We start from the raw sequence: 18,870 nt of genomic DNA, 5'->3' as shown, positions 1-18,870 counted from the left end.
TGTCCTATATCAGCAGTCTTAAAAACCTGGTTATCCCCAGGACCAGTATATAGACATGCTGAATTTGTATGTTTGTAATCTCAACAGAACATGATATAAATAAACAAATAGATATTAAAATGATTTATTTATTTATTTATTTTTATTAGTTTCTGCATAAAGGAATACAGAATATAAGAAGATATATATTATAAGTCAAAAGAAAAAAATAGTACCAATACATTGTATTAAGAATACAGTAACATTCACAAAACCCTGTATTCATAAAATTAAATTAAATCATAATATTGAAATATAATAATTTTGATATACAGAGAAAAAAATCTAACCCCACTACCAAAGTCAGAGCTGTTTGGAAAATCATGAAAAAAGGGAAAAACCCTTATGATTTCTTTGAAAATAAATTAAATAACTTGATATACCCAGTGATATTAATACCTTGCTTTTAGTTTGTAAAATGCAAATTTCACATTATTTGCATATTATAAATTTCAAATAATTTGCTATGATTAATAAGTATCTGGAGTCTTTTGGAATTACAATGTTTGGATAGCAATCAAGTTATGGGAGATAAATTATCGCTTTTAGAGAAGTCAGATTTTAATGTATAAAAATATGTATAGAAGGTGAAGACAAACAGAAACTAGAAGTACAACAGCATATTCTGCTGAGGTACCATCCAACTTGCTTCCTTAATGTTGTTATATTACACCCAGGGGAGGTAATGGGGAGATTAGGCTCTTACTACCTATTAAATGCTCCCAGTGCTATGCATCTCAGATAACCTCAGAAGTCCAACTCCTGACCTTCACGTGTGGCTTAGCTACTAAGGCGGGCGAAACCATTTCTACTGATAGCAGAAAGAGCAAAGATGGGTTAAAACCAATTGTTTCAGACAAATGGAGCTCACCAGGCATGTATCTAAGAGAATGAAAACTCTGACCTCCACTGCATTGCAGCTATACCCACTTATGGGGGTGGCTATGGAGGTAAACCCCAAAGAAAAATCCGGAGCTGGAGCCCCTAAGGCAGTTCTACATTGGGGTCAAAACAGACTGGCAACTGAGCCGGTGCGAAACTGTAACGCGTTCCGCTGTTCCTTTGGATTCATCAGCTCCTTGGCGAGGAGGAGCCTGCTACACAGGCAACAGCTTACCCTCCCATATTGTACTGCCCAGGCTTGCGTACTGGCTTGTGTATCACTGGCTGGGTCGCAACACCCATGGTTGACCTTGACCAATGGAGAGTCAAGTGTCCAGCTCAATGCTGTAAACATTGAATTTTCCAGTTTCAGGTAACCCATAATTACTGTATTCCTTTTCTTCTCACCTAAGTCCATCCTCTTGCTCATTGTTTATCTTTTCCATCCCACTCCCACCTCATTACATAAAATCATTATCCTCATCCACCTTGTTTCCATCTGCCCATCACTCACAAAGTTACAGTTTTTACCCAGGTTTCCTCTCCTTTGGTTCAATTTCCCTATCACTTCCCCCAACTACTTCCAACTGCGCATCATCCATCCCTTTCATCCGCATATAATCTTTGGCCTTGTGTCTCAGATTGTCCCCTCACCTAGCTCCCATCTCTACTCAGTCCTGATGCTGGATCGCGACCCTAATGATAGGGCAGCAATACCTCCACCATGATTATCCTCAAATCTGGTGTCTAGCTGTGTTCTCACCCCACTACTTTACTCTCTGTACATTCACAATTATGTGACCAGACTTTGTTCTAACTCTACAAGTTTGCAGATGATAACACAGCATCTCAAATAATGATGAGTCAGGTTACAGGAAGGAGATGGAGAATCAATGTCAGCAAAACAAAAGAGCTGGTCATTAACTTCAAGAAGGGGGAAATGATAGGACATACTCCAGATTAGATCAACATTGCTGAAGTCAAGAGGGCAAATTGCTTTAAGTTCCTAGAAGTGAATCACCAGCAGTGTGTCCTGCTCCAAACCCATTGATGCCACAGCCCAGAAAACTCACTAGCACTTCTACTTTCTCAGGAGGCTAAAGAAATGTGGCACGTCCCCATTGATCCTCAACAATTTTTATCAATAAACCATAAAAACTCTTCCTATTCAGATCCATCTTGGCTTGGTATGGCAAATGCTCAGTCCATGACTTCAAGAAATTGCAGAGAGTAGTGGACACAGCTCGACACATCACAGAAACCAGCCTCCCCTCTATGGGCTCTGTCTACACTCCTCACTGCCTCAGTAAAGCTGCCAGCATAATCAAAGCCCCCACTCTAGTCATTCTCTCTTCTTTCCCCTCCTATCAGGCAGAAGATACAGAAGCCTGAAAGGGCACACCATCACCCTCAAGTTTAATTCCCCTTACGCTGTTGTAAGACTATTGAATAGCTCCCTCATACCATAAGATGGATTGCTGACCTCAACCTATCTCATTGTGATCTGACACTTTATTGTTTATCGGAACTAAACTTTCTCTGTAGCTGCAGCATTTATTCCGTACTCTGTTACTGTATTACCTTGTGCTACCACAATGCACTATTGTAATGAATTGATTTGTATCAACATTATGCAATAAATTTTCTCACTGTATGCGACAATAATAAACCAATTCATCAAAATTTACTGACTTAACTACACAATTGAATAATTTCTTGCAATTTCTCAAATATACCTCAAACTCATTGTTGGTGTGATGTTTCTTGATACTTTGCTGCTGTGCTTACTGTGCTTACAAGCAACAAAGAGAAAACTATAATAATTCATTCTTTATTGAAGACAGCCACCTCAAAGTAATAGCTAGTACAATGATACATCAAAAGTCATATCACATGATATGCTCAGTTCTTTATAGTACACTGTTCCTTGCAGTGAGAACTTCCTTCTCATGTATCTGCTGCTGTGAGTCACAGTCTGGGTACCCCTGTTACCTTCTGTTGAATTTACATCATTGGGCTGATATTATTCAATACAAATCATATGCCATCTGCTTTGTGAATTGTTAAATTTTAATGAAAAGGAATGAATTGGGATTGTTTAATTGTAATATCTTAATTTCCTTTAAACCATTCCCCATCTTTCAAAATGTGTTAAAGTTAGGATCAAAAATATAAATCCCTCTATAGATCCCCATAATCACCTTCAAATAACTGAACAGGATCTTCTGCGGGTGGCAGGAGTGGGGGGGGGGGGAATATTCATCTAAATTTGTTCTAAGGTGAAAAGTAAGTTGGTAGAAGCAGTAACTGGCTGAGCTAACATCCTTTTTATCTGGAGACTTGCCTGACAGAACCTGTAATAAACAGTCAAGGACAACATCCAATTTTTCGAGTTGCTAAGGGAACATTAGAAGATTATTTCTCAGCAAGAAGGCAATGTGTCTGACTCTGATGTGAGGAGGCAGTGGGATCATTCATATCAGCTAATCTCAGAGCCAAACAGCGAAATGAACAGTGGTAAATACTACAAAGCATATTAAATGAGTGTTTGGAAGCAGTTACTGACGAGAGATGAGAGGGGACTCAGCACTCAGTGATTTCTCAAAGCAGAAGGTAACAAATATTGCATGTGCTCACGCGAAAAAAGTTTGAAAGAAATAATATTCTCCTGCAAGCAAACACGTTATTTTAATTTTAGATGTTCCAAACTAAAAAAAAATTCCATTCCTTAGGATTTTGTTGCAAGGAAGAATATCATGTATATTTCTGTTGAATTCTTAAACTGCACTAAGTTAGCTCATCAAAATAAATGGGTAGAGAGAGTCTTCAGTTTTCCTCAGTATCCTTGATATCCTGCTGGACAGAATAGTGTAAAGAAAAAGTTATACCTTAATTGGGATATTGTATATAATTCTGAGCAGTACTTTAGATGCAGGATCATGAGAATGATACCAAGGACGAGGAACTTAAGTTACATGGCAAAGTTTATGAGGGTAGTTTTCTCCTCTTTGAAGTAAATTTAGGAAAAAAACCTGTTAGAGGTATTCAAAACCACATAGAATTAATTCCTATGGCGTGTGATTCAATACTCGGGTCTTGGCAGTTAAGTAATTGAAAAAAGACTAGTGCAAATTAAGAAAGTATTTTCTATCAATGGTTATTAATACCCAGAACATGCTACTTGAAGGGGTAACAAATGTAGTAGCTATATTATATAGTACGCTGTATATACATGTAACGCGCTGTGAGGTTTCACTGCTAATGTAATGGTTTCTCTGTCGCAGCAATGTTTGGATTATGACTTGAGATAATGGGGCTTTGGAATGTGTGGCTATCCAAGAAGAGGTCTGGGAGCAGGGATTTAGCAGTCTTTTGTCAGGGAGAGAGGAGGAGAGAAGATGCAAATGGAGAGAGTTGGCAGACTGTCGGACGGAGTGGACTTGGAGCGAGGGTCCGAAAGTCAGCGAAGCTCAGAGGAGGTTGATGGTGGGTGAACGGCCTTATCAGTGAGCTCCAGCATTAGTCTGTTTCATGAGAATGGGCCCTTCTTTTTTCTCATTTCTTTACTAACCATATAGTCAAATTAAGAATTATAAAGCTCAATCGTTTAATCATTTATTGTGTACTGTTTGTTATTTCATGGTACTGATTTGTAACATCATGCAGCATCCACCCAAACAAGATTTCTAAAGTTTGGCTGGGCTGAGGGCTCCCTTTTTCTAGATTAAGCCACCAGTTGAACCGAGAGTTAAATACAGTATATGTGTCTATAAGTTGATATGTATTCTATATTGAGTTGGGGTTTATAACTACGCTGGGTGGTGTGTTATGTATTTAATATTTCTGTAATAATTTGAGTAATATTGTTTGATTAAGCATTCTTTGTTGTTTACCTAATGCATTACAGGTTATACTGTATGTAAAAGTACGTGAATTACCTAGTCATTATGTTGCCATGTTGTCAGACTGCACCTCGCTAACACTAAAAACAAAGTAGGCATGTTATCCCTGGTTCTATTTTCTTTCAATTACTTTTATGGTTTGGAGTTACAAAACATAACAGTGGCTCCTCACACCTCTGGATAAGAGATCTGTGTGAGTCTGGAAGTCTAGGCCCAAAGCTCTTTTCACTCAAAGGTCAATGATCCTGGAGGTCAAGGCTTGAAGGTCAAATTCATGGTCAGTGAGTACTGGAGTCAAGGCTTAAAAGTCAACCTTGTGATTGGTGAATTCTTGGATCGAGGCTTGTAGATCAAACCCGTAATCAGCAAGTCCAAGGGTCAATACCAGAGGTTGGTAAAGTCAGGAGGGCAAAGCCAAAGATTGAAGTCCAGAACTCAGCGGATCCTGAGGGGGAAAGCCAAAAGTTTGAATATTAAAGTCAGTGAGTCCAGGGGTAGAGGTCAGAAGGTTGAGTCTATGAGTCCCGGCCAGGGAATGGAGGTTGGAGTCCCGATGTCTATGCATCTGAGAGTCCAGGACCAAGAAATGGAGGTCCCTAGGTTGTCTGTCCTCAGATTGGAGGCCAGTCTTTGTGAGTGAGGGAGTTTGTCGGTGGCTGAGTGGGAATGGGGCTTGTTTTGCTGTTGTTTTGTCCCATTGTTCTGTTCCTGCAGTTTGTGTAGTTCTGCTGAACATTGTGGGCATTCTACATTGATACGGGAGTATGTGACCACACTTTCACGCTGCCCTAACACTTCCTTAGTTGTGTTGGTTGTTAGCGCAAGTGACACATTTCATTGTATGTTTTAATATACATGTCACGTGATAAATAAGTTCGAATCAGAATCTGAATTTTCTGTGCTCTAAGATACTTTGACTCTATGAATTTACTTTCCAAATGCTGTTGCTCTTTATTGAGCAAGCTGGAGAATGATTACAGACACCCCGCACGGATTTCAAATGTGCCATCTGCTATTTACTTCTAAGCATATTAAATCATATTAAATCATTCACCTGATATGTATCTGTGCACTGTTGCATTTGTAAAGGTCTGCATTACTTTCTCATGTTTTTGTATCTTGTATAGATGTTATATAACCTATAACATATGAAGGCTCTATATAAACTATATATGTTAAGAAAATGTAAAAAATATACTAAAGCTAAGTATGCTATATATTTTCCTAACAGCCTTTTGAAAATGCTCTGCTACATTCAAAAATATGTTCATATTTATCCCTAAGTCCTTCTGCTGAACCAACTCCCTCAGGACACCACCATCTAATATACCTCTCATCCCTCCCTTCATGTTTTATCCCAAAATATAACACTTCACACTTTGAGAATTTACAGTACGTCAATCTGCCATGCGTCTCCCCATTTCACTAGCCTACCTCTGTCCTCCAGAACTCTGTCTCTATCTTGCTTACTGTTTACAATATTATCGAACTTACCTTATCTGCAAACCTTGAAAACGTACTCCTTAAAAGCAAGTCTAGGTCATGATTTATATGAAGGAAAACATTGGTTCTGATAAAGATCTTTTTGAAGTCCAATGTCTCTCCATTGAGGGAAACAGCAATTCACCAATAATGCTTGGGAGTTATGTAACTGCCTTATATTCTATATGCTTCTATTTCCTGTTTAGCTGTACCTTTCAAACACATTTTGAAGGTACCAATGCTTTTGTTTCCTTTGTCAAAGAATATTCAAATAGTTAGACATGATTTGCTTCCAATGGCTAAGTGCTGGCAACTTCTTATAACACTTTATGTACAGCCATTTTAAGTAATATTCCACCATTAGAAAAGTGAAAGAACAAACATTTGAATACTTGTTAATATACATCCTGTAGAATATCAGTCCTGATACCTAACTCTTAAAAGTGTTCTAAGTGTTCCTCGCTTGTACATTTCTTTCCTCATGGGAACGTAGAGATGAAAATGGATCATTCAGCCCTTCTGTGAAATCTTGGCTGCTCTGTGCCGCACGTTCCTCATCTGGCACATGCTCTATTGACACCTAACAAAATCTGTTTTTACCACTATAATTAGAAGTACAAATGTATTGCATAATGAGCAAACAACCATAGTAAATGCTAAGGCACAACCAGATTTATCGATAAATCTTATAGACAATCGACAATAGGTGCAGAAGTAGACCATTCGGCCCTTCGAGCCTGCATCGCCATTCTGAGATCATGGTTGATCATCTACTATCAATACCTGGTTCCTGCCTTGTCCCCATATCCCATGATTCCCCTCTCCATAAGATACCTATCTAGCTCCTTCTTGAAAGCATCCAGAGAATTGGCCTCCACTACCTTCCGAGGCAGTGCATTCCAGACCCCCACAATTCTCTGGGAGAAGAAGTTTTTCCTTAACTCTGTCCTAAATGACCTACCCCTTGTTCTCAAACCATGCCCTCTGCTACTGGACTCTCCCAGCATCTGGAACATATTTCCTGCCTCTATCTTGTCCAATCCCTTAATAATCTTATATGCTTCAATCAGATCCCCTCTCAATCTTCTTAATTCCAACGTGTACAAGCCCAGTCTCTCTAACCTCTCTGCGTAAGACAGTCCAGACATCCCAGGAATTAATCTCGTGAATCTATCCTGCACTTCCTCTACAGCCAGGATGTCTTTCCTTAACCCTGGAGACCAAAACTGTACACAATACTCCAGGAGTGGTCTCACCAGGGCTCTGTACAAATGCAAGAGGATTTCCTTGCTCTTGTACTCAATTCCCTTTGTAATAAAGACCAACATTCCATTAGCCTTCTTCACTGCCTGCTGCACTTGCTCATTCACCTTCAGTGACTGATGAACTAGGACTCCTAGATCTCTTTGTATTTCTCCCTTACCTAACTCTACACCGTTCAGATAATAATCTGCCTTCCTGCTCTTACTGCCAAAGTGGATAACCTCACACTTATTCACATTAAACGTCATCTGCCAAGTATCTGCCAAGTAAATGCCCAAGGATTGCCTTTCTGGATTTATTTTCAACAATAAGACTAAAAACACTCAAGTGGACTAAAATTGATATGAATTGTCATACTTGAGTTGCAGACATGGGTGAATAAATGGAGAGGTAACACTATGGGTACAAAATTAAGTGTGGAGGATTGTGTAGGTTTGAATAGCTAGCTGGGTGGGCCATTTGTAAATGATGTTGTGAAACACGATATTACCAACCAGCTAAATGAGTCAATAAGTGATCATGTTTAATTGTAAGTGTCTATATGCGCGAATGGGGTGGTGATTAAATACCAAAAAAAAATTATTTTTATAACATGCTATTTTCAGTGCATCCTTCGGTGTGCTTGCGAAGATATTGAACACACTATATTAATAGATAGGTTAATCTGTAAATTTCAAATCATACAGAGCAAGAGTTAAAATTTAAATGACACTGTTCATGATTGGATGAGTATAGATGATGGCTTTGGGATTGTAATGGTGTCTATGATGCACCATCAATAACTCTCAGAGACGTGAGGCGAGATGGACTTTTATTAGCTGGAAGAAAGCACTGTTAGCAGCAAGAGACCATCACACAACATCCTGGAGACTGAGGGAGGAGCAGTGCCTCCAATCGCCTTTATACAGGGGTCTGTGGGAGGAGCCACAGGAGCAGTCAGCAGAGGGGCGTGTCCAGACAGGTATATGTAGTTCACCACAGTCTATTTCAGCAACTATTTATTCTGGTCAACTTCATGTGAATCAGTAGTTGAACTGTAAGGGTGACAGAGAGTGACATATTAGTCAATCAGTGAATTACAGACAAATCGGGATAGTCAAGAGAAAGATACTTATTTAATTTACAAAGAATCAGAATCAGAAAAAGGATCTAGTACTTTCCCAGTGAATATGATTCTTTTTAGCCTTCCTGCCAGGCACAGGTATCAATTATAACCGACGTTTCTATGACAAACTCCAACATCTTCATCTGGGATGATGCCCGGGCATGTCTAGTCCAGTGGTATTTAAATCCCCCCATAGTCCGTGCCTCCTGATTGGTTAGCTCTTATCCAATCAAGTTTCCATTCTCTCACCTTGTTTACAATCAAATTCCAGTTCTTACTTAGAGCTAGACCTTCAACTTTGTTAAAATTCTTTTCCTCTAATTTTATTTCAATGGCTTTCTTCACCGGATGGTTCTAAAAGCCACTGGCGCTGCCCAGTAATGTTCAAAGTTAATTCAATAGCCATTGAGAATGCAATATTTTGCTACCACTGATTTCTCTGGGTATCCAAAACAATACATCTCCTGTGCTCTTTAATATGGGTTACCACCGTTCATCCCATTTGGCCGATTTGGCCGAATGCTCCACATTCACAGGGAATCCTGTAAACACCAGCCAACCTGAGTCCCAGATCATCTTTGACCTGCATAAGCAATGATTTGAGTTTCTTTATGGTTTGTGGATGGTATTAGTCCAGTATTTCTTCAGGATCCTGGTGATCCTTCCAGAAACCATGGAAATATAGGGAAGATATTGGTTTCAATACCTGTACCTGGATGGAAGCCCAAGAAGAGTTAAATAATTAATCAGAATCAGATTTATTATCACTGACATACTATATATGACATGAAACTTGTTGTTTTTCAGCAGCAAAACAAATCGGTCCATTAGAAATACGCTGAAAGAGCCAGAAGTAAAGCAGAATGAATAAAAGGGTTTATATTTCTGTAGTATATTTCAAATCCATTTCAGAAATTCCTAATATGATTTACAGGCAATGAAGAAATAATAATGTACAAGTCACTGTTTTATAGGAACTGAGGCAGCCAGCCTGAACACCACATGCTCCTACAAACAACAATGGGTTTATAGCCAAGTAATATGTCAATTCAGTATGAGGAATAAATATTGGCCAGTAGACAACTTGCCCAGTTTTCTTTAAAATAAGAACATAGGGACACTTACCTAAGGGAGCAGGTGGGGTGTTTAACATCTGATCTGAAAGGCGGCCTTCGCACATAGTACCATCCCAGTATTTCACCAGATTATAAACTGATTATTATGTACAAATCTGCCAGAGGGAATAGTTTATCTTTCTTGCGTTGGGTCGTTCTACAATGGTGGATATTAATTAAAAGGAGTACCCTGGCAAAAATAAATCATACAGACCCACGGCAAAAGGAGTAGAATTATTAACAAAATGAAGAACAGGAGTTGATTAAATGGAAGGAAAATAAAAGGACACAGAGATTTGAGTAAAAGATGAACACAAGACAGAGTATGTTTAAAAGCCAATACAACTGGCAGGGAAAAAGAATTTTTAAAAAACATGAAATTAATAGCTTTGTCTTAGTTCAATGGAATGGTGGCATAGTGGCAGTCCGGCTGGAATAATATTCCCAAACCTTACTTCAGATGTGAAATTCAATTCTTGATTAAATAATAATCCAGCATCAGTGATATTAATGGTAAGACATGGAGAAAGCCTTAAAGAAAACATTGTTTGAGAGAAGGGAATCTGGAGGTATCCTTACCTTGCAACACGAGGACATCTGCAGATGCTGGAAATTCAAGCAACACACACAAAATGCTGGTGGAACGCGGCAGGCCAGGCAGCATCTATAGAAAGAAGCACTGTTGACGTTTCGGGCCGAGACCCTTCGTCAAGACTAACTGAAAGGAAAGACAGTAAGAGATTTGAAAGTAGGAGGGGGAGGAGGAAATGCAAAATGATAGGAGAAGACCGGAGGGGGTGGGGTGAAGCTGAGAGCCGGAAAGGTGATTGGCAAAATGGATACAGAGCTGGAGAAGGGTAAGTTTCATGGGACGGGCGGCCTAGGGAGAAAGAAAGGGAGAGGGGGGGAGCACCAGAGGGAGATGGAGAACAGGCAGAGTGATAGGCAGAAAGAGAAAAAAAAAGAGGAGGGGGGGGAAAAAAACTACCTTACCTTGTATGCTTTACATAGAAGATAGATAGAGATCTACAGCACATAACAGGCCCTTCGGTCCACAATGTTGTGCCGACCATGTAACCTTTATCTGAGATTTACTCTTTCTTCTGATACAGCCTCGGAAGGCAGGCAATTGTATCAAAGTGTTCCAAGAAACTATAATTTAGTAACATTCCCAGCACACCCTTCAAAGTTTCAATGGTTTCAGTCAAAATCTGAGAATGTATACAGTATACAACCTAAAATTCTTTCTCTTCACAGACTTCCACAAAATAGCAGAAAACCCCAAGGAATGAATGACAGAAAAACATTAGAATCCCAAAGACCCCCTCCCCCTCCCATGCACAAACAGCAACAAAGCATCAAACCTCCTCCCTCCCTCTCCCCTCACCTATGTCAGCCCCTCAGACCCCACCATGTAACAACAGCAAAGCCCCCAAAAAAGACAATGATCTACAGTGCATCCAAAATAACACTGTTCATCCAAACAGTCCGACATGCCACAAGCTCTCTCTCACTAACAATGGAGCGTTACCACTCCTGCCACAGAAAGAGGGTGATCAACAGTTCTGTTTCGATGTTACAGTCTGCAGCGTCACTTATTTCAGCAGCAGCGTACACTACTGTCTCAACGTTCCGATCTCCCACAGCTCTTCTGTCAGCAACATCATTAAGGAATCGGGTCATGCACAGGGCCACAGAAATGCACCCCAAAGGCACTGGTCTCCCAGGCACTACTGGAGATATTGGGAAACGCTAGGCCATCCGGCGAGCTCCAAGAGAGGGAAACCACAGCCATGAAGAACTGCAGTTTGAGTGCAGCTGTAGATTATGGGCTCTGACAGGACCCCAGCCACCTTGAAAAGGAAAGAAGAGGCATTAAGGAAAAGCATTTAAATTGTTTCACAGATCTGGCAACATCTTTAGCTCCGCCCTCCAGACCTTCTTGGCAAATGTGCATTTCTTTATTAGATGGATGACCATCTCATTCTCAATGAAAGTGCCTTGCGAACAGCTTGTACTGGTGCTGTATTGAATGAAGAATCTGAAACAAGTAGTTCTTCCTGCCACTAGTCAAGTAGTCTTGAAACTTGCTTGAAAATTCTGGTGGTGAGATATTTAGCAAAGCATTTTGACAGTCTCCTTGGGAAAGTATCTGGCTGGTTTCACGATTGGCTTTTCCTGAAGGGCTGTGAGGAAATTCTCTGTTGACCAGTGCCAGAATGAACATTGTCAGTGATGTGCCTTAGCACAAATTTTTATACAAAGGACTGGTGGCTTGGCACTTTTCACTAATGAACATTTTGCAGCTCTGTTGCTGTCTCAGTCTTCAGACTCTTGGTGTTTGCCTACTCAGGGTCTCAACAGAGCTTAATGCAGCCATGCCCAATACATGCTTGTGGTAGATCATACTTGCCTCAGAAATGTACAAGAAGGTAGACAACCCTGCTACTGAAGAGATCATGAGCTTGGTGCCAGGTCTGAATACTGAATCTTAGCTTTTTCCCCTCAATGGCCAAAGCCTGGTGAATTTGATCATCAAAGACTGCCTTTGCCGAGAAGTAGCTCCCAGGAAATCTGAAAGTGATAAATGTTTTCCAGAGTCCCATTGTGGACATTTATTGTGCAGTGGGTAAAATTTGCAGGAAGACTTTTGCTTTGTGCAGGTTTTAATGTACCTCCAATTCTCTCCTATGATTCAACGTGACAAGTGCAATGCATGATTTACATGTTGAGGCTTGATGAGTGATATTGAAGTGAATTTAGTGGGCATGATGTGGGTTGAATAAATTACCATTTGTTCTGTAGATTGTTCCCTTCAAGAGGCAAGCTGATGGGTGGAGCTGTCCAGTACTGCAGTGATAAAGAAAAAAGTCATTGGTGCAATAGAGAAGCCTTGCTTGATGCCATTGTGGACTGAGATTGGTTCTGTGATTAAAGTCATGACATACTTGCTGTCAGTAGAGAAAAAAAGATGGAGATGAATTTCTGCAAGCAGCCAGATTTAGCAATATACCTTGCTGTCTGTCTGAAATGATAGAATTAAAGGCTTTAAGACATCCAGAGAGGTCATATGTATTGGCTGGTGCAGCTCCAGTATTTCTCTGACATTGCCACACAGCAATAATATCCAAATGTCCTGGGTGAAATACACACTGCAATTGAGAGAATGACTCTTTAGCCACTGAAGAAGGTAGTTGAGCTTGCTAGATTTAGATATATAAAAGGCACATCCAGTCTACTTAACCCAACCAAACTTCTGGGAGCTTGTGAATTAATGGTGAGAACTGTTACACTTTGATTTGCATCCTAAACTCGTAAGTTCTCTACATTTGTATCCTCGGTATTTCTCAGAATCTACCTGTTTGCTCATGATTGCCTGTCATAATTCTTTATTTATTAGTTTAGTGGAAATTTAAAAAAATATGAGATAAAAGCAAGATTGGAGGCCTAATTTTTCTCCTCTCTCATGCAATATGTCATAGTTGATCTTTTACCACAATATCTTTTTCCTGACCTAATTGTATAGAGTATCACCTTCATTAACATTTTCTGTCATAAGTATACTCAGTGAAGCACCTCCACACCCCTCTCAGGTAAGAATGTTATTCACCATCCTCTGTGTGGTAATGTTTTTTTTTCTATTTCTGCCATGAATGAGTGACCTCATATTTCGAGATTGTAACCTTTGGTTCTAGATCTGTAGACAAGGAAAACAGCATATTTGTACCCACTATGTCAAATCCAGTAAGGATTTTATACATAACAATGAGATCAGCTCTCTTGTTTTTTAAACTAATGAGACCAGGCCCATCTGTAGAAGTTCTCCTCCTACAACAAACCTATTATCCCTGGCATCAATCTACCAGATAACATTTTCTGAACGGAAAATACTGGAAACATTCATCAGTTCAGGCGGAATTTGTAGAAAGAGAAATAATTAATGCTTCTGTCAAATGTCCTTCATCGGGACTAAGATTCCTACTGAACATTAACTGTTTCTCATTCCACAAATGCTGCCTGATTGTTTCTATCACTTTTTGCTATTATTTCAGATATCCAACTGCTGCAGTTTTTTTATACTGTATATTTTCATCAGCCTGATGAATTGGTTTTGTCAGATTCTGTCTCAGTGAAGCAGCTATAGATATATGACATTACATTTAATGAAAGCTACTGTTCCTGCAAATAAACTCACAAACACACAGAAGCATGCATGTCTGCAATTGTTAGCACTGAAAAATTCAGTCCTGTAAAACTGGTGATGAGGGGTTGGAATGTTACACCTCAGCACATTTGCAAACTGTAAGATTACAAACTGCACGCAAACTAACCAATCAAAGCTATGCCTCCTTTATATATCAGAAAAACATTAATTTCACTGTATCCAGAGATACCGGCCACGTGACACATGCACTGCCACCTGGCTGTTCGGAGGACACACCACATGCCAATCAACATTTGGTCCCTCACAACTAATCAATGCACACGTAAATTACTGGACACCTTAATTGGATTATCTCACCCAGCTCCATGCTATAAAAGGTGAGACATGTGCTTGGCTCCCTCTCTCTTACAGATCACCTCATTGAAGGTAAGAGCATTGATTTATGTTTGGGAAGGTTTATCGTTGGTCCTGGTAAGGGAGCCGCAGCTATCCAAGGTCAAGGGGGATAGCTGTTGTTGTGCTTTTCCCTTGTTCTTTGTATGTGTAACTGTACCCTGTCCCCACACTGCTTTCTGTGTATCATACAGCTGACCCGACCTTCCCCACATGTGTTAACCCTAAACGTTTTTTGTTAGAATATTGTAGTTGCTTGTGTTGACCCGACTTCCCCTTGTAAATAAATTCCTTATTATTAAAACTGTGTGTGTCCAGGCCTCTACTGTTGAGACTCAAAGAACCAGTTATTTTCCATCACAACATTCACCAAGACGGTTATTGGACTTTTCAAACCATGATTTTCATATCTTGTACATATTGACCCTCCCTGTTCAGATTTTGCTCCCAAGATTACTTGCAACAGTTGGTTGAATATTGGAGCCATTTATTAGGGTATTGCTAGTCACAACAGTCTGTATATCTCCACAGAAAGAGAAGGCTACATTGCTAGTGGTTAGCAAATCTTAAACAATATTGGTTGCTGATTATTCCCAATAATTGGCCAATGATACGCCAACAAGATTAACCTTAGGCTTAATAAAATATTCATTCCTTATCTTTTAATTCATGCAAACATAAGTACAAGTCTTGTATTTTCACATTCAGCCCAACTACTTACAACTAAAATTTTTGCCTAAAGAAATGGTCACACTTATGAAGTATATTCTAATATATTCTAACATAATCACTCTTTCATATTCGCTTTGCCACTCAGATGATAACTGATCCACAGCTCAATTTTATGTATCCATCTGTATCCATATTTCTTGGCTACAACTACTTAAAAGAATCCATCAATCCCAGCTTTGAAATTTACAACTGAACCAGTCTCAATAAATTTTAGAGTTGGGTGTTTCAGACTTTAATTTGCACGTAGAGTCCCACCGTAGGCTGCACTGTCTCCTCACCAATGCAGTACCCTGGTTGTAGTTTTATTTCTTGACGGTGTCTGCACGGAATGTGTGCACCTGCCCACATAACCTTAGGGCTCTCTTTCTGATACTTTACTTTTATCCCACATTCCAAAAGGCCTGCTGAGCAGCAGGCTAATTTTTTTTTTTGGTAAAATGCTACTAATGTGGATGGGTGGTAACGGTATGAGTATGGAGAGTAAATAGGTTTTTGGAAATAAGAGGGGAATGGGACTGATGGATTGCTCTGAGAGATAACACAGACTCCAGAGGTCACATGGCCTCTTCCCAAGTCATGCAGAAAATGAAACCTGAAAAAGTTCTTCCCTCCATCATATCTAAATGGAAAAGCTCTAATTGTCATGTAATATTCCTTTTATAAAAATTCTTCAAAGATCTTTCTCTAGGTATTTTTCCAAAAGTTTCAATCACTTCAGGTACCATCACATTCCACACTAAAGGAAATACAAGCTTAGTCAAAGCAATTCATTCTCTTCACTTAACCTTTCAGCACAGAGCCACTTTAGTAATTCTGTACCCAATTCTCTTTAGATCAATATATCCTATGAGCAATACTCCAGATACAATCTAAGTGGTGAATTCCTATTCTTATATCCAATCTCCTAAAGAAAATGATAAGTAGTCTATTTCATTACATATATGGACTGTAACATTTCTCAGCACTTTCACAGTTCTTCCTAGTTCCAAATGGTACTCTGTCCTTAATTATCAATTTTTGAAGCTTATCTTGATTCTCTTAAATTTTGCATGCAATCAGAAACATTTCAATGTTATTGTCATCAATAGGTCATTAGATAATGCACTGAAATTGTTCAATGTGATGATGAAAGAGTGATTTAGGAAATACAGAATACTTCAAGATGACAAGTGATTAATGATAGTTCTTTCTCAAATGAGAAGGACAATCAAAGAACACCTGTTTCATTGATAAAATGCTCTGTTTATTCTTCAGTGAACAAGCTTCGTCTTGGACCCTAAGTACTCTCATCGTACATTTGAAAGGCTGTGGACAGTAATTGATAATGATACATCAGGCAGTGCTGATGCCACAAAGCTCCAGTGTCTGGGGTTCAATTCTGACTTTTGTGCTCACTGTGTAGATCTTGTGACCGTGTGAGCTTCCTCCATGTTTTATATAAGATACAGTATACATTCTAGTCATATGACCTGTACTTCCTATGCCACAATTTGAATGTACAATAAATGAACAATGTTAATATAAAGAGATAGTGCATCTGGATTTTAATTAATTCTGTTAGCATCACTGAATGACAATGAGGAAATATTCTTCAAAGTGTATAAATAAAAAATGTGAACAGCTGTGAGCTGCCTGTCCTCATCAGAGTCCTGTGCACTAGGTCTATAATACTTAGCATGGTCATCCAAAGTTTTGCCCTCTATCAGTCACAGTAGGGCCTTCTGCTCTGTACCTATGTTGTGTGACGTGATGGTCAAAACAAGTCATAACTCTTCAACTAGCTGAAAAGTTGTTGACAGCAAACTACACCAGAACCTTCAACAATACTTCCATTGACTTTCAAGGAGTCAGAACATCTCAATAACATTAAAGTTATTCATCCTAATAAAGAATTAAAATCAATCAAAAGCATTTAAGTAAGCTCAAACTTCAAAGTCTTACATTAGATCCCTAGAGCTATTCCTCTTTACTCAAAGGAAGGGGATGGATTTCATGAATTATGCCTCATTATGATGTAAGTCTATATGTAGTTGACTCTTGGAAGGGGAGGAATGACTAAAATGAATCTCTGGATGAATCCAAATGGTGATGAGTTATCCTTGATGCTTACAGGTTGTACTTGAATTATCAATGTTCTCATAGAATATATATAGGGTAAATGCAACAGGGCTTTTAACAACTGAGTTTGGATGAGACTGGAAGTAGAGGTCATGGGTTAAGGTGAAATATTTAAGGAAAACATGACGGGGGACTTCTTCATTTGGAGGATGGTGAGAGTGTGGAGTGAGCTGCCAGTGCAAGTGATGGATGTGGGTTCCATTTCAACATTTAAGAGAAATTTGGACAGTTAGTTGGATGTGAGGGGCATGGCAGGCTATGGTGCGGGTGCAGATTGATGAGACTAAGCAAATAAATGTTTTGATATGGACTAGATTGTGCCGGCTAGTGGTGGAGCAGCATCAGCACTGGATTTTGAGGCAAAAGGTCCCGAGTTTGAATCCGGCCGGATCCTTACACACTTCTCATCTGCGCTGGGTTGAGTTTCGAGCCAGCAACTCAGACTCACAAAAAAAAAGAGTCAAGTGCTACAGAAATGGCAAAAATGTTGCCCAATATGCCACAAGATACAAAAAGGAACAACGATATAACAATGGACTAGACGGGCCAAAGGGCCTACCCCTGTCTCTGTTGTATAACTCTACGGCAATGTAAATCCTTCGATAATCTTTTTAGTCTAATGTTTCAATATCAATAACTGAAGAAGAAACCCGAAATTATAAATTAAAATAATCTACCATTAATGCTTTGTTGTAGAGCTTGTGGGAGATCGAGGAAATGAAAAGCACAATATCCGGTCTTCCATCTTACAATGCTCTTTGTAAAAAGTATGCTTCTTAAGTAACTTCTTAACTTTGCATGCTATAGTACCCCATATATATTACATTCTCATTTCGTATAAGTGTTGATTTATTTGAAATATGAACATGTAGAATGATACAAGTCGTGCATAAACAGTTCATTGCTAACATCTATATCTTCTCCATTAAGGAATATCTTCTGACTTGAAAGCCAGCCGATCATCCTCAGATTAAGAATACGTAATAGCATATCGGTATGCAAGGTCTTCCTGAGAGTGTGTTGGAAAGGATTAAAGAAATAATATTGCATTCTCTTTAAGCTGAGGATAGCCACGTTTGCAGAATTAAGTCATGGAATCCCTATCCTCTGTCATTTTGTGAATTTTAGTGAATGAACAAGATAAATTTTAATCACAGGTGGAAGTAGAAAACTTACCAGCAACTATATTTTCCTGGGGCTGGTACAAGTGTTGAGTTCAAGCTTTTATTTTGAAACATAGCTCGGCTCTTTTATTTTGATAGCTCTGCTGACTTTTATTTTGAATTTCAATTGGACTACATCAGAAGGACAATCATTTTGTTTTTGTAGAGTTTATAGGCACAATACTCTGTTACCATTCACTCATGTGTGCTAGCAAAATCATCATTTGTAGGTGTTGCTTCAGTTCATCTGAGCAATATTTTATGTCAATATTATACATAAAAGTTTATTCCTGATTATCAGTAGAGTGCTTGAACAGTGTTGGTAATTTAAGGGATGTTTACATGATATTAATCTTCTTGGTTACTTAAAAACTTTGTTACCTCATTCTGTGCATAAGTTTTGGATATTTTACACATAAGTCTAGATTCATATATTTCTTATTTCTTATGAATGTGTGACTTAATGATCATAATTTTGCTGCATTGTACTTGTTATTTTTTGGTTCTTTCT

Source organism: Hypanus sabinus, chromosome 1, assembly GCF_030144855.1.
Source record: "Hypanus sabinus isolate sHypSab1 chromosome 1, sHypSab1.hap1, whole genome shotgun sequence".
Taxonomy (NCBI): domain Eukaryota; kingdom Metazoa; phylum Chordata; class Chondrichthyes; order Myliobatiformes; family Dasyatidae; genus Hypanus; species Hypanus sabinus.
Note: the sequence above shows the minus strand (reverse complement) of the source record.